General features: G+C 38.0%; 1 pseudogene; it reads left to right on the forward strand.

Annotated features, from left to right (window-relative positions):
* Positions 1-3,287: 3,287 nt before the first annotated feature.
* Positions 3,288-3,689, forward strand: LOC110566810 (protein LLP homolog; annotated as a pseudogene).
* Positions 3,690-15,790: the final 12,101 nt, after the last annotated feature.

Below are 15,790 nucleotides of genomic sequence, written 5' to 3' on the forward strand. Positions count from 1 at the left end.
CAAGTAGCAGAGTACATGTCAGAGACAGCCCCAGCTCCCCTTACAAGAGGGCTAAGAGAGACTAAGCTGCTCCTTGGCTACCTGTGCAAAGCCAGCTCTCACAAGGCCCCAGGGCCCAGGTTATTTGTCTCTATTGGTCTTGTGACGCTCTTGTCTCCGCTGGGTCCCTGTATCCTTCCCCGCACTTTTCCACAAGGTACCCCATGCTTGACCTAATACTTGGCTATATGTCTCAGCATCTGTTTTGATTCTTTGTTGGGTGGAGCCTCTCAGAAGATAACTGTGCTAGGCTCCCATTTGCATGCATGGCAGACTATTATTAATAGTGGCAGCTACTGGCTCTCTCCCATAAGGTGGGTCTCAGATTGGTCAGGCATTGGCTGGATGTTCCCGCGATCTCTGCTCTATCTTTATCCCTGCAGAACTTGTAGGCAGAGTAATTTTGGATCAAAGTTTTTGTGGGTGGGTTGGTGTTTCCCTCTATCCACTTTCCATCCTGTCTGGCTGGGAGGTGGCCTCTTCATTCTCCATGACCCCTGCTACTAGGAGTCTTAACTAGAGTCACCCCCATATCCTCCCAGGAGCCTACCCTGTTGTAGGTCGCCAGCTTGTCTCAGAGATGCCCTACTCAAAAATTGGATTGAAGAGTACATCAAAATCAAACTCTTGTTCATAGTTTTGTGGTGGACAGTTTATGCAAGTCTCAGTTCTGTAGTTCTTCTCTCTTTCTCCACAGTCATCCGGAGTCAGCAGTGAACTTAGCTTTGCTAATCTTCATTGAGGTGACTCTCATTTGTGAGACTGAGACAGTGACACATGGGTGGGCTTGCTCAGGTCCCCAGTCTCCTATACACCCATTGTCTGATATGAACTTGCTGCTTATAGAGGGAGAGTTCACAGGACAGCAAAGAGAAGCATCTCAGATTTTGTGAGGCTAAGCTTCAAAACTTTCCAGTTCATTTCTGATATATTACGTTGTCCAAAACACATCAAATTCAAGAAAGCAGACAAGATGAACTAGGACAAGATCAGGGGGATCTGGATAAATGATGTGTAACAACTGTGTAGCTTTCTACAACATATATCAAGCCATTGTAAGATCATATATGTTTTAAATCTTAAGTGAGTTTGAGCTGAGAGTTCTATTATTTACAATATCTTTCTCCAATACAATTTAACAATGCCACATACTGCTAAGGGATCACTTCTCTAATCAATTCAAATATTAATTTCAGTGAAAAGTTTAAAATTGATGTACTTGACATTTTAAGAACTAACCATTTACATTTTCATCCTTGTTTCTAAAGTGACTATTTTAAATTCAAGCATAGTCTCCATGAAGATCAAAACACTATTTTAAGGCATTTCCTTCAGTTGAGCAAGATCCACATATACAATTTATCATAAAGAAAAGTTCTATAATATCCTAAAGACAGAGGATGTCACCTTGATATCTCTGGAGTTATGGTTGATATTGTAATATGGGACCTATCAGATTTACATGTTGAAATAAATTAAATTAAATTCCCATTTTTCTTCAAATATATATTATATATTTCTATTTATCTATCTATCTTTAGATAGACATATAACAACCTGAAAACAATGGTCTTTTAATTTAATCAAATAGCACCAGTGTGAAAAATATATCCACTAAATAAAATATAAAACTAAAAAAATGCAATTTTAGTATCTCAAAGCCCCTAATCCTTCTCCCTTTCCAAAAGAATGCTAATATTACTATTAATTGCTCATTATTTTCCAAACAACCTATTTTATAGTTGTACTAAAGTAATATGCAATTGTATGACACTTTTGAACATCTACTGTACTGCAGGAAAAACAAACCTAACCTCTTGCATAGTTCAGGTAGAGGATTGAGTGCAGTATCTCTGAAAATATGGTGTAAAGTGGAGCATTTTATATTTTCTTCAAAATCCAATCTAGTGAGTTATGGAACAAAAGCAGTGAAATCATTGCTCTTAAAATCTTATCTTCTTCCACACACACAAAAAAATGCTCTGTTTTCATGTCTCTGTCACAAGCTGACTTATTCTGACACTTGTTCTGCATTCAATAATAGGGTAATGGAGGATGAAGACTACCTGTACATTAGCCGGAATGTAAAGGACACCCTCCGGTCGCTGCCACTTAAAGGGGGAGCTAAGGCAAACCAATAACATTTCAACTGTGAATACAGCCTCATTAATTTTACAAGCTGAAATGAGAAACTCTACAGAAGAACCAAAACTACCCATCCAGAGCTCAAGGAACTTATATTGCTGTTTTTAAAGACTTCCAAAATTATTTAGGGAAATATACATCAGTGAGAAATCGATGAGTCACTTGGGAAATTTTCTAAAATGTTATAATTTCTCCATTCACCCAAGAGGGCACGCATTATGCAAATGTCTGTTAAAGGTCTCCTATGTACCAATCAGAAAGATGTGTAGGAAGATAAATTTGGCCTAGTCAATGCCGCTGGGGAACTTTCAGTCAAGCAGGGGTAGGAGTGAAGCAAAATATATTTACATAATTAACTACAACCACACTCTTAAAAGAAGAACACTATAAAGGAGAATTAAATATATGGTGTGCTTAGGTACAGGCATCATGCTGTGCTGTTAATGAGAAAGATTTGGATTCCTGGAACTGCAAGCAGTTCATTCCTAAATTTCTAGACATTAGACAAGGAGTTGGAGATGGTCTGGTATCCCTCACTGATTAGATGAGACCACTCTGCACTTGCATTTTTCTAAGGCAACTTTAAACCAGTATAAGCTTTATTATTCACTGCATCATAAATGAATGTCAAGAACAGTAATACAACTTTAATAAGGGTAATGGTGACTAATATTTATTAATCTCTGTGATAATGAAGCACCATGCTAAGTATTTTATGTTTCTTATTTAATTCTCAAAATAGTACATTGGCATACTTATTAATATTCATAAATACAACCACATGATTTAGAGAAGCTAAAAGAAGATATAGGACAATTAAACCACCAAAACTTGCACAAGAACCTAAGCTGTTATCAGGGAAGGACCCCAAACACATCCCTTCCAGAAACTCCACTCCCACGCCTAACAGTGTTCTTTATTTTGCCCTCCAGCCATGGCAGTCACAGGTATGCTGGGTGCCATTCTCCATGTCTTTATTCTCAGCACAAATTCTCATACTGCATAAGCTGTCTTAAAGTATTGACAAGAGCATGGTGTTAAAACGTAGATGCACACGGTTAGTGTCCCACGCGAGGTGCATTGTTGTGTTTCGTAGGTAAAGCATGGCCAAAAGCTTACAGAGTAAATGGAAAAGGAAGATGAGTGCTGAAAAGAGGAAAAAATAAAGAAAAGAATACCCCAAGGCAGCTCAACAGACTTAAAAGTATTCTCAAAGTTGACAATGATGGTTTAATGAAAGATGTTGAAGAAATAGCAACAATGGTGGTACCCAAACATTGCCAGGAGAAAATGCAATGTGTGTCAGATCATGAAAAGGATGGACCACAAAAAAAAAAAAAAAAATGGACACTGAAATTAAGAGAAACAAAGAGATTCTTCTAGACCAGCATGGCCAGTGCCCTGTGCGGATGAGCCACAGGCAGAGAAAAAGCTGAAGGCAAAGAGAGAAAAGAAGCAGAGCCAAGGCAGTGGTGGGCCTGGCCTGGCAGCCCCTTAAAAACTAAGGACTATTACATGAAACAGAAGTTCAGTTACTCAGAATGTCTTCACAGATTTCAGCTCTCACTACATGGAAGCTATTTGTTTTCATATTTTAGTTCAGACTTAGTTCTGTAATTTAAAAACAAAATAGCTCATTTGTGTTGGGAGCTTAAATAAAATGAATTTTCTGAAGAAGGAAAAAAATGCACTTGATGCACTTGAACACAATATCCTGCCTGTCTCGATCTATCTTGTCATTTTAGTTGTATTTATTTATTTATTTATGTATTTTTATTTATTTAATTACTGACTTATTGGGTGAATGAAGGACATAAAGCATTTCACACAATATCTCAAAGCTGACAGCAGACAGTACATAAAATGTACGAAAAAAGCATCAAAATTATCATGACAGTTCTATTCTGAAAAAATACTTGGACTTCTGAGATTCAAAGTCTTTTTCTGGAGCATTTTTATGCCCAGAAAATACTTCAAAGTTAATAATTCCTCATAACATCCCCAAAATGCAGTACTATACAACTTTGTAATTCCTAACATCCTACAAGTTCTGCCATATTTTAATGTAATGTAATTCTAAAGTTTCCCTTCTGCCACTGAGGAATAGATCTCTTTATAGAATCTATTCATCATAGCGCCCATCATTCTGCTTTGCATGAATTATGAGCACACATAGGACAAGGTCATGGTCCTTCTCAAATTCATCCCTTTTTGTCCTTTCTCCCGGAGGCTGGTATGAAATTGGTTTAGGATAGATGCTCTATAAGCTATACTGAAGTGAGCTGTGTAGATTAAATCCTTGTGAACTGAGGTACCTATGAATGAAACACACAAATTAGGATCCCTATAGAGATGGTAACTGACAGAATCAATTGTTGGATGACAACTTCTTCTTCTCCTGTCTCTTTTGCTTTGTTGACTTTAATAATACAGAGTACACTGTCTGCATTGCATTATTATCTGTCTTTTACACTGTCTATAGTCTGTTGAGAGAAAGAGGAGCACAGTAATCATGGAAGGGTTTACATGAAACAAGACAAAAGCACACTTCCACTACATATCTGCAATTAAGTGTCTCTGTATACCTGCAGGGTCCCGACATCATGCCTGAGTACCTGAACATAAGACCTATGACATTTCTTTAGACTTTACAACAATATTATCTTATGACTGACAGGAAATCATGTAGCAATTTACTTAACTGTCTGTAGAGAAAACAACACAGTATCTAGCGGACAGCTGTGGTTAAGCAGTCTGAGATGGCCTGTACTCTGACTGTATTTACATCTCCAGGTCTATTTTTTCTTGGGTTATCCTCACGCGAACCTCATATTTTAAGTGAACTGCAATATTGACTGCCAGTTCTGCCACCTGCAAGTCTTGGAATATGCTGCCTGAAATAACCATTTGCACCTGTCAAAAAATTTAAATTCTCAATCTCTATTCAGTTGCTACATCCTGAAAGTAAGAGTAGCAAGTACTACTCTGGTCTTCTCCATGGAGTACTTGAATTCTGCACAATATGATTCCAATAACCATAATAATGGCAATTAAAATGCTGAGCATTTTAAATTGATTTTCTCCGTTAGTCCTTATACTACCATTTAAAAGGAGTGCACTACAATTCTGTCCACTTACAATAAGGACACTGAAGCTGAGAAGGTAAGATGACTTCCTGAAGACACTTAACTTGTAATTGACAGAGTTGGGATCCGAGCCTTGGCCATCTGTCTCTAGAGACTAAATTGCTATTAGCAGCTTTGTTGTCCAGCATTCTTCATGTAACTGTTGCTACTTTCTTATCCCTGGTGCTAGACCCTAAAAATTGTTTGTTTAGTCTTCTTAATTTAAAGTAATTTGAGTTCTTAAATCACATAAAAGTAACATGTCGTGTCAACACTAAATTTTTAGAGTTTCTTCTTCCTTCTGCAAGTTTGTAAGAAAAAAATATGAACAATAAAGAAAATGTGCATTCTTTAACTCTGTGGTTCTCAGCCTTTCTAATGTTATGACCCTTTCACACAGTTCTTCATAGTTTGGTCACTCCCAGCCATAAAATCATTTTTGCTGTTACATTATAGCTGTAATTTTGCTGCTGTTATAAACTGTAATGAAAATATTTATGTTTTCTGAAGGTTTTAGGTGTCCACTGTCAAAGGCTTATTCTATCCCCCAAAGGGGACATGACACACAGGTTGAAAACATCTGGACTAGATGATTTGACAATCGTTCCTATGACTGAAAGATTATAAAATTATCTTTTACACACACCATGCCTTTATGTGGCCTGCGATTTGTGTAAGTACTACACATCAAATGAAATTAGAAGATGCATAATAAAATTAACCACTATGAGGTATTCTCAGTTTTCACCACACTCTCCACACTAGCTATTTTTGAACCATTTGATCTCCTCCAACATTCACTTCGGAGATTACCATTTAGTCCATTTTCTTTAATAACACATGCTGTTGTAAATGGATGGAAACCTACTAAGTTATTCAATACCTGCTTATGAATAACTGCTAATATAACTTTAATTGAGAGTTAGCAAAATCCACTAGATATTTCTCAGCATGCACATCATTCCAGAGTAATTAAAGTAACAGCAAACACCTCTGTAGTTATGACCAGAATACATAAACAGAGAGGAACGCCAGAGCTCAGTGCAATCTGTTGATCAGAGATATTATCAGAGAGATCCTGGACAGTATTTTATAGAATTAGAATAGTCTAGAATGGGCAGCTTTCCAAGTAACACACACACACACACACACATATTCAAGATGGCATAAAAGAAAAATAATGCATGACTAGGGAGAACTCCAATTGTTTTGGTATGCCTGAAGCATAAAACAATGGTAAAAAGAATTTGTCAGATATAAATAAGAATACTCCTCAAAATGAAAAGGGCCAAAAACATTGAGTAAATTTTCTAATTGATTTCTATTCCATACATTCTAATTTTATTTGTGAACGCATATTTTAATGAGCAGTTTATTTTGTAACTATTGAAGAAAACCTTGGGGATTTTGACTTTAAGTATTTTTATACTATTTGAGGATTTAAAATATATTTCTCAGTTTTAATGAAAAGCACTCAATGTTATATCAATATTATACTCAATATTATATCATTTTCAGTGTTACAAGGGTCAATTTAGAAAACTTGAAATAACTATAAGTCTCACTTCACCTATTTATTAAATCCATGTAAAGTTATCCTTACAAAAACATTATAATTTTTAACTTACTCAAATTCTACTCCAAGGTAAAGCCTGCATTTATGTGTTTGGAAACATTCACCTCATATTTTGTAGAAGCGCCTCTGAGATAATCTAGCCATATTTTCTACTAAAACATAAGTCATTTAAAAATTTACATAAATCTAATTGTACATGTATGTGTTTGTAGTTGAAAACATTTACTCTAAAGACTCAGTTATATAACTCACCTCATGAACAACGCCATTTAGTATTTAATTGTAAAGTCTCTATTCCCTTGAAGAGGTGATAAATTAAATCTTTGGAAATGTCCTCCTGCTTGTCATGTTCCTTTTTCTGCACAGATCACCAGATATTCTGAGGATGCTTTGGGGTCAAGACATTGATTTCTATTTATTCATTTTGCTTCCTAATCTCAGTGTCTCTTTTAGAATTGTATTGCTTACATCCTTGATAGAACATCTTTCAAATGATTTATAGCAATGTGTATATCATACAAATGAAGGTCTTGGCCCAAACACAAACGTGCAGAATATTATTACTTGTATGTCTGCAGATGATTATATATATATATATATATATATATATATATATATATGAATATGCTTGATATCAGTATTCATTTGTATAGTTTTATTTTAGAAAGGGATAGCTACTACCATCTAAAAACAGCTCTAAATTATTACATGTCATTTTCAAAGTATTAGGAAATTTTAAGTAGGTTTCTTTTTATCATTTATCAGTTATTGTTTTAAAGCTATGATTCTCAACCCATGAGTCCTGACCCCTTGTGGGGGTTAAATGGTCCTTCCACAGGGCTTACATATCAGAGATCCTCACACAAGATATTTCCACTATAAAATTCATAACAGTAGCAAAATTACAGTTATGAAAAAGCAACAAAAAATAATTTAATTGCTGGGGCACCACAAGAGGAACTGTATTCAATGGTCACAGCATTAGGAAGGTTGAGAACCACTGCTCTGTCCACTCATCTAGATGATATTCTCTTTTTGTCACATTTTCTAAACAACTATGAATAATTACAACATCTGTGCTTTCTCTGAATTATATAAAAACGGAGTTCTATAGGATCCTCATGTGTATTCTAAAAATAAACAAGGAAAATAAATGGATTTATATATACAGTTTTTTAATTTTTTTTAATTATTTTTGCCATTTTTAAAAATTTATTTTAGATGCCTTTTGTGGTAGACTCTTGTCATATGTTCAATGCACATCCCATTTGTCTTTCTAAATGAGGATTGATCATCTTCGCCTGTGTCCACTTTCTTGATTGTCTTCTTTAGGTGTGTAGATTTCATTATGTTTATCATATCTTGTAGGTCTATATAAGCGAGTATATACCATGTTTGTCTTTCTCCTTCTGGGATACTTCACTCAGAATGATCTTTTCTAACAAACCCTCAGCAGAGTGCAGGGAATCATATGAAAGAAGGGGAGTTAGTATGATATGGAAAGGATAGGAGCTCTACAAGGACCAAATATATCCGGGCACAGGGTCTTTTCTGAGACTGACACTCAACCAAGGACCATCTATGGATATAACCTAGAACTTCTGCTCGTATGTGGCCCATGGTAGCTCAGTAACCAAGTAGTTTTCCAAAGTAAGGGGAACAAGGACTATTTCTAACAGGATCTCAAGGGCAGGCTCTTTGACACCCCTCCCCCAAGGGAGGAGCAGTCCTGTTAGGCCACAGAGGAGGACTTTGCAGCCAGCCCTGAAGATACCTGATAAAACAGGGTCAAATGAAAGGGGAGGAAGTCCTCCCCTATCAGTGAACTTGAAAAGGGGCAGGGAGGAGACCAGGGAGGGAGTGTGGGGTTGGGGAGGGAATGAGGGAGCAGGATACAGCTGGGACACAGAGTTAACAAAATGTAACTAAAAAGAAAAATAAAATAAAATAAAATCATTTTAATTAATTACAATTTTTTCACATTGTATCCCAGCTGTGGTCCCCTCCCTCGTCCTCTTTGTATCCCAGCTGTGGTCCCCTCCCTCGTCCTCTCCCAATCCCACACTCTCTCCCTCATCTCCTCACATGCCTTGTCCCAAGTCCACTGAAAAGAGAGGTCCACCTCCCCTTCTCTCTGACCCTAGCCTATCAGGTCTCACCAGGACTGGCTACATTGTCTTACTCTGTGGCCTGGTAAGGCTTCCCCCACTTCAAATGGAGGTGATCAGAGAAAGAGCCAGCCACTGAGTTCATGTCAGAGACATTCCCTGTTTCCATTACTAGGAGACCCACTTGAAGACTGAGGTGCCTTGGGCTACATCTGTGCAAGGGTTCTAGGTTATCTCTTTGTGTGGTCCTTGAATGGAGTATCAGTCTCAGAAAAGACCTCTGGCCCCGGATTTTTTGTTTTTGTTGCTCTTCTTGTGTAGCTCCTATCCCCTCCAGGTCTATCTATCTCCCCCTTCTTTCATAAGTTTCCCTGCACTCTGCCCAAAATTTGGCTATGATTCTCAGCATCTACTTTGATACCCTGCTGGGTAGAGTCTTTCAGAGTGTGGTAGGTTCCTGTCCTGTTCCCTGTTTTCTCCCTCTTCCGATATTGATGTCTATCCTGTTTTTCTTTCTGAGTGAGGATTGATCATCTTACCCAGGGTCCTCCTTCTTGCTTAGCTTCTTTAGGTGTACAGATTTTAGTATGATTATCCTATATGATAGGTCTAATATCAAATTATAAGTGAGTATATACCATGTGTGTCTTTCTGCTTCTGGGATGCCTCATTCATATGTTTGTATCCCAGTTATAGCTCCTCTCTTATTCCCTCCTATTCCCTCCCTTCCTGCCTCTTCTCCTCCCATACCCTTCCTCCAGTCCACTGATAGGGGAGGTCCTCTTCCCTTCCATCTAACCCTAGCCTATCCGGTCTCATCAGGACTGGCTGCATATATACAGATTTTAACAAACAAGTTACAACTCCTGGACATAAGTGCTAATTCATACATCACGGATACTTTGAAATATTTTCATGTATAAGGAGCATGTGATATATGATTCAGACATGTTTGAACTTGATTAAGTCTAAGAAGACCCAACTTGTGACTTTGTTCTTTAATTATATTTAAGCTATAAATATTGTATCTTATATACTGCTAACAGTTTAGTTGAGGTGTCGGTACGCTGTCATATTCTGAGCAAACCTAAATTTGTGGGTGTATGCACTTCATTAATATAACTGTTTACAAGTTCACTCAGAAAAGAGTATATTGTATTTAAGTCTAATAAAATAAATTAAGTATAAGTAATCCTTACTAGCAAAGTAGAAAAAATAGCACTAATAGAGATGTCGGTTACCACACACACACACACAAAAAAAATCAATCCATCTTTTACACAACCCATGTTACATCTGTATTTGGTTTTTAAGTATCTTTAAATGGGCCATTAGTTAAAGGCTTAATTCCCAGCTTCATGTCATTCAAGGTGATGAAACTTTTAGAAGTGATCATTAATGAGAGGTCCTTAGGCCTTAATGGGATTATGGAACCTCAATACCCGTACCCATTTTTCTTTTTGTCTTTTGGTTTCAAACTATAAGGTGAGTGGCTGCCTTGTGCCATGAACCCTGACTGTAGCGTGGTCCACTCTGTGATCCAAAACAAACGGAACTGTGACCTCTTAATGAGAATGAGATCCAAGCCTGTTATCTTCTTAAAGGGTGATTTGTATATTGGTAGAAAGGTATTTATTGAATAGTTGAAGGGAGAAATTTATCTCCCTTTTCAAATACTTTTTTATTTATTACAGTTTATTTATTTTGTATCCCAGCTGTAGCCCCCTTCCTCATGCCCTCCCAATCCCACTCTCCCTCATCTCCTCCTTTCCCCTCTCTAAATCCACTGATAGGGGAGGTCTTTCTTCTCTTCTATCTAACTCTGGCATATCAGGTCTCATCAGGACTGGCTGCAATGTCTTCCTCTGTGGCCTGGCAGGGCTGTTCCTCCCTGGCGAGGGGAAGGCCAAAGAGCCAGTCACTGAGTTCATGTCAGAGACAGTCCCTGTTCCCCCTTACTAGGGAACCCATGGGCTATGTCTGAGCAGATGTTTTAGGTTATATTCATACATGGTCCTTGGTTGGAGAATCAGTCTCAGAACTGATCCCTGTCCCCAGATATATTTGGTCCTTTTGGGGATTCCTGTCCTCTCCAGGTCTTACTAACTCCACTTTCTTTCATATGATTCCCTGCCCTCTGCCCAAGGTTTGGTTATGAGTCTCAGATATATCAAAGTATATCTGCTTTGATATACTGCTAGGTAGAGTCTTTCAGAGGCCTTCTATGGTAGGTTCCTGTAATAGTTCTAATGGATAATAAAGGTTCTTAAATACCAAGAATGTCACTGGTCAAATCTAGCCCCAATAAAACCAGTGCTATTTATGGTGTAGAAATCTTGCCACAGTCTACCCAACTATTCCTCACATACAACAGTCTGTGAGTTTATTTATTATTTACTTTTAATTGTTACTGCTTTGGTGTATTTCCCAAACCACTTTCAAAAAAATCAAAGTTAGGAAATGGCAGTATTAGTCTCATAAAATATGCAAACCATACCCAAAAGTACCTAATTTATATAATTTAAAGGTATTTTAATTTGAGTGTATTCTAAGGACCAGATACTTATGAATATAATTAAGGGTAATAAATACTTCCATTAGTCTTAATCTTATTGTGAGAAACCTGAAAAAAAAAAGTTGCCATTCTCTTTGTCATATTTGCATTTGTCCTATCTGCATATTCTCTGAAAGCACAACGGCCTCCTCTCCACACTTGTCCCGCATCCTCATCACACCGACAGGTAAACAGTGAAAGCGAGTATTTTGTCTGTCACCTCAAACTCTAGCCTTAGCAGTTCTGGTCTTCACTTCCTGCAGCAGCCGGAGAAGCAGAAGACATAAACAGAGGAGAGGACTCTGCTCTGCTAAAATGTTCACACATACCCGAGCAAAGATGCTCTGCAAGTCAGCACAGCTCCAGGAGCAGCTGCGACACACAGAACCGTCCTTCACTCCCCCAAACGTGCTGCTAAAGATTCCCAGAGTCTGGTGTCACCCGCAGAGGAGGCTTTCCAGCCACTAACAGAAGCCTATAACCAAAAAGCAAACCTAGAGATCCACAACGAATGTTTTGCCTCAGCTAAAAGTCTTGTGGTTGGAATGCAGAGCTGTGTTTATTTATACCTTGCCCATGAGCATTTTGAGAGTTGTAGACTTAGCAGTGATATATGGTCTACTGGAGGCCTAAAAATCTATTTTTTTAACAGAGATGTTCCTTGGCTTCTATTTGTCCCTCAGTGTTCATGTTACTAGAGGCTGCTGTGATAACTCTGTTTTTATAGAACCTCGAGAATAAAATCCCGATAAAATACTACACTGTTTAGCGGTTCCCATAATAACGTAATCTATCTACTACTTATATGGCTCAAATAAAAATGTGCATGGCTTGCTGTTTACCCACCCCTCTCAGAATCAGGTAGATATGCACGGGTCGGTGTGTGCCCAGCCATTCTCAAAACCAAACACATCTGCATTCCAGACTTTTTCTGGTAGAGTTTAAACTTTCACTCCCAGCTCTACTTCATCTCAGTAAGTGAATCACAGGAGCAGTGATTTTAGTGCTAGTCATTCCACTGGGGTCTGGGATTATCAGAGGGTCAAGCTTGCACTGCTCTTACATCATTAGTCTTCCTCTCAGTGACAGCTTTTCTTCTGGCAGACTTTGAGTCCCACAGACTCTTTGTAGTTCAATCGTCCGAAGGGAGTTTCAACATAAATACATTTTTTTTAATGCAATGGGGAAAAGTACTGTAAATCAAAGGGCGGAGAAGCAGGCTGCTTTTTATAAGGTCATTTCAAAAGAAATTCATAGGGGAGGTGTGGTCTTTGTGTAGCTCCCAGAATCATGGCACACCTTTTGAAATCCATTTGACAAGTTTTAGTGCAATTATAAAAGGTAGCAGCACGTCATCCTGAAATTAAGAAAAAAAGATCGAAGTACGTTAGAGAAGGGCCCGATTCTATGTTGAAACATTTAGTCACCTTCCAGTTGCACTGTTTGCATTTTTCTGCTGCTGCTATGGTGGGTTGGTTGGTTGGTTGGTTTTATATTTATTTTTTGGCTGTTTTATTTTGTATTTTATTATTCAGTCCCTTGCTTTTCAGAAGAATATCATACCATTTGGGACTAAGTGTTTAGTTCGGAGCCCAATTCATTTGACAAAAGCATCCAAATACTTCAAGGCAGTGTTACACTGTTTTCCAAACTTATGCACCTTCTCCTTTTCCTTAGGTACTTATTGAGTCTCATAGTTTTGGGTGCTATAGTGCATCATGTCAGGGAAGGTATGGGGCTAGGGAGAGCACTTGGCTGGTGGTAATTATTACGTAGTCAAGAAACAGGTCAGTGACTCACTCACCTTGCTCTTTCTATCTGATCAGTGCTGCTCGTGCTTACATTAGGTGTCTTCACACTAATGAAGCTAGTCTGGAAACACCAAGTTTGTCTCTTAGGTGACAAATATTTTCTAGTTGACAGTCAATATTAACTGACAAAAGTAAGAAGTATTGCTATTGGAAATAATGAGAATAAAATAAATCATTAAAGGAAAACAATTCTAGATACCTTTGGTATCCTCTTCCCTCATCTATATTTCTTGTGTTATTGTATTTTTGTTTGATTGTATATATAATTTAAATTTTTAAATATTTTTAATAATTTTCATAATACACTAGTATTATTGTTACATCATTTATAGTCCCCGCTCTACTAATATGTATGTACATATAAATACATACACATATATAAATACATAAGCATGTGTGTGCGTATGTGTGCATTGTCAGTTTGATGTTGCTCATGTGTGTCTGTATTTGACACTGACCACTTTGGATAAGAAGACCTATGCGGTGAAAGCCCTGAAGGAGATTGTTTCTCTATGTCTCTCTCTGTCTCTGTTTCTGTCTCTCTCAGAAGCCGTTAATTGTCTGCAGCATTTCAGGTAGGGGTAGAGATTTGTAAGATCTCCCTATCAGCTTGATCCACTTCACATGTCAACTGATTTACATTATGATTTGTAAAAGTAACAAAATTATAGTGATGAAGTAGCAACAAAAACAATTTTATGGCTGGGGTCACCACAGCACGAGAGACCATATTAAAGGTTCTCAGAATTAGGAAAGTTGAGCAACTCTGAGCTAGATGAAACATATTTCACTATATGGAAAGGTGTGGTAAGTAGTAAAGCTGTTCACATGCAAAATGAAAACATGAGAAACTTACCTTTCCCTAAGACTTTTTTCAATGAAAAATAATTTTTTCTCCTTTCCATACTCCTTCCCTTCTGCACAAACTAGAAGGCATCACGTGAGGTAGAAAGACTCTGACTTTTCTTTTCAAGTTGATCAGTTTACTATGGTTTTATGTTTGCTTATCGCAATTTTAGATTGGTTGCAAAACTGACCGGAAAGCACAGGAGAGTCCCCCATCCAGCCTATTTCCACCTCCACATACCCTGACATCAGTGTTCTCCACCACAGTCGCACATTTGCTGCAAGCAATAAACCTTCCTAGACATTTACTAATACTGTGGAATCCCTAGCTCACACTCAGCCCACCCCCCGTTATCCGATTAAAAATGTGTATGGCCGTGTGCTCAGCATCCTTGTATCATGCAGGATAGACCCACTGCCGCATGAATCTCTGCCTTCCTGGTTCATCCTGTCTCTCCGTTTGATCCCTGGCAGTTGTGTTTTTGGTTATCTCCATCATTAACCCTCGTCCCAATGTCACAGATTTGGACTTACACAGCGTTTACCCCTCTCACTTTAACCCTTACCACTTTGTACTGTGCTCTTACAGTCCCTAAACTTCTCCTAGCTCAATAGCTTATTCCTTTTTCAGGTGGGCTCATATCATGTGGATAAACCAATGTTTGTCTTCAAACTGGGTAACATCTGGTTTGCATCGAAGTTTTGGCAACTAGAAATGAAAATATAAGCATCAGGTAAAGGCTTGTAATCTTTTAACTCTTTTATTATCTACAAGTATACAAGTAATGCATAGAGATTCTCAAACTACAAACAAGTAAGTGGGCCATACCTACTGGTCTAGATCTTCTCATGTCCTCCTGCAACCGTGATGTGATGTTTCGACAAATTATTCTCTCAGGGAGTATCTGACCAAAGAATGCTAAGTGGAATAAACAAACTTTTATCACAATTCCAAAAACACATTCTATCCACAGTGGCTCTTGTCTTAACCACAAATCTGAAATCTGGATTGTAAGCCCAGAAAACCCAAGGCTATCATTTCTCTTCCAAAGTTACTCAGGGCCAACTATGAGCCATTCAGCCATCGGCTCACCACTTCAGCTTCAGGCCGGTGGCTTAGTCTCACGCTTTCAGCCACAGCCATCATCCCTTTCCTGTGTTTGGAGGCTGTCTTATAAGATCACGTTACTAAGTGGGGCATGGTCATCACTTGGTTACGTACCTGAGCAGGTGATTTCTTTTCTGATGCTGTCAATGAGGCTTGTGAACACTGTGATGTTTCACATATTGCTCCTATTGAGCAGAGTGGAAAGTTAATCAAAATTAAACCTGACATCTGATTATCATGAAAGTGTTCGCCATGGTGGTATCGGATTTTTCCTACTTCCTATGGGAATGCTAGCAACTCTGCTTGATATTTGTGATTCACAAATACATATATATTGAAGAAAGCAATCTCTGAGTGGGGAAGGCGTGTTGATAAAGAAGGAGGTAGTTGAGAGAGAAGAGAGTAGCCATAATGCATTATGTATGTGTATGAAATTGCCAAAAACTTAAATTTAAAAAAACACAAAGTTTCAGTTAAA

The sequence above is a fragment of the Meriones unguiculatus genome, chromosome 17, assembly GCF_030254825.1.
Source record: "Meriones unguiculatus strain TT.TT164.6M chromosome 17, Bangor_MerUng_6.1, whole genome shotgun sequence".
NCBI classification, from domain to species: domain Eukaryota; kingdom Metazoa; phylum Chordata; class Mammalia; order Rodentia; family Muridae; genus Meriones; species Meriones unguiculatus.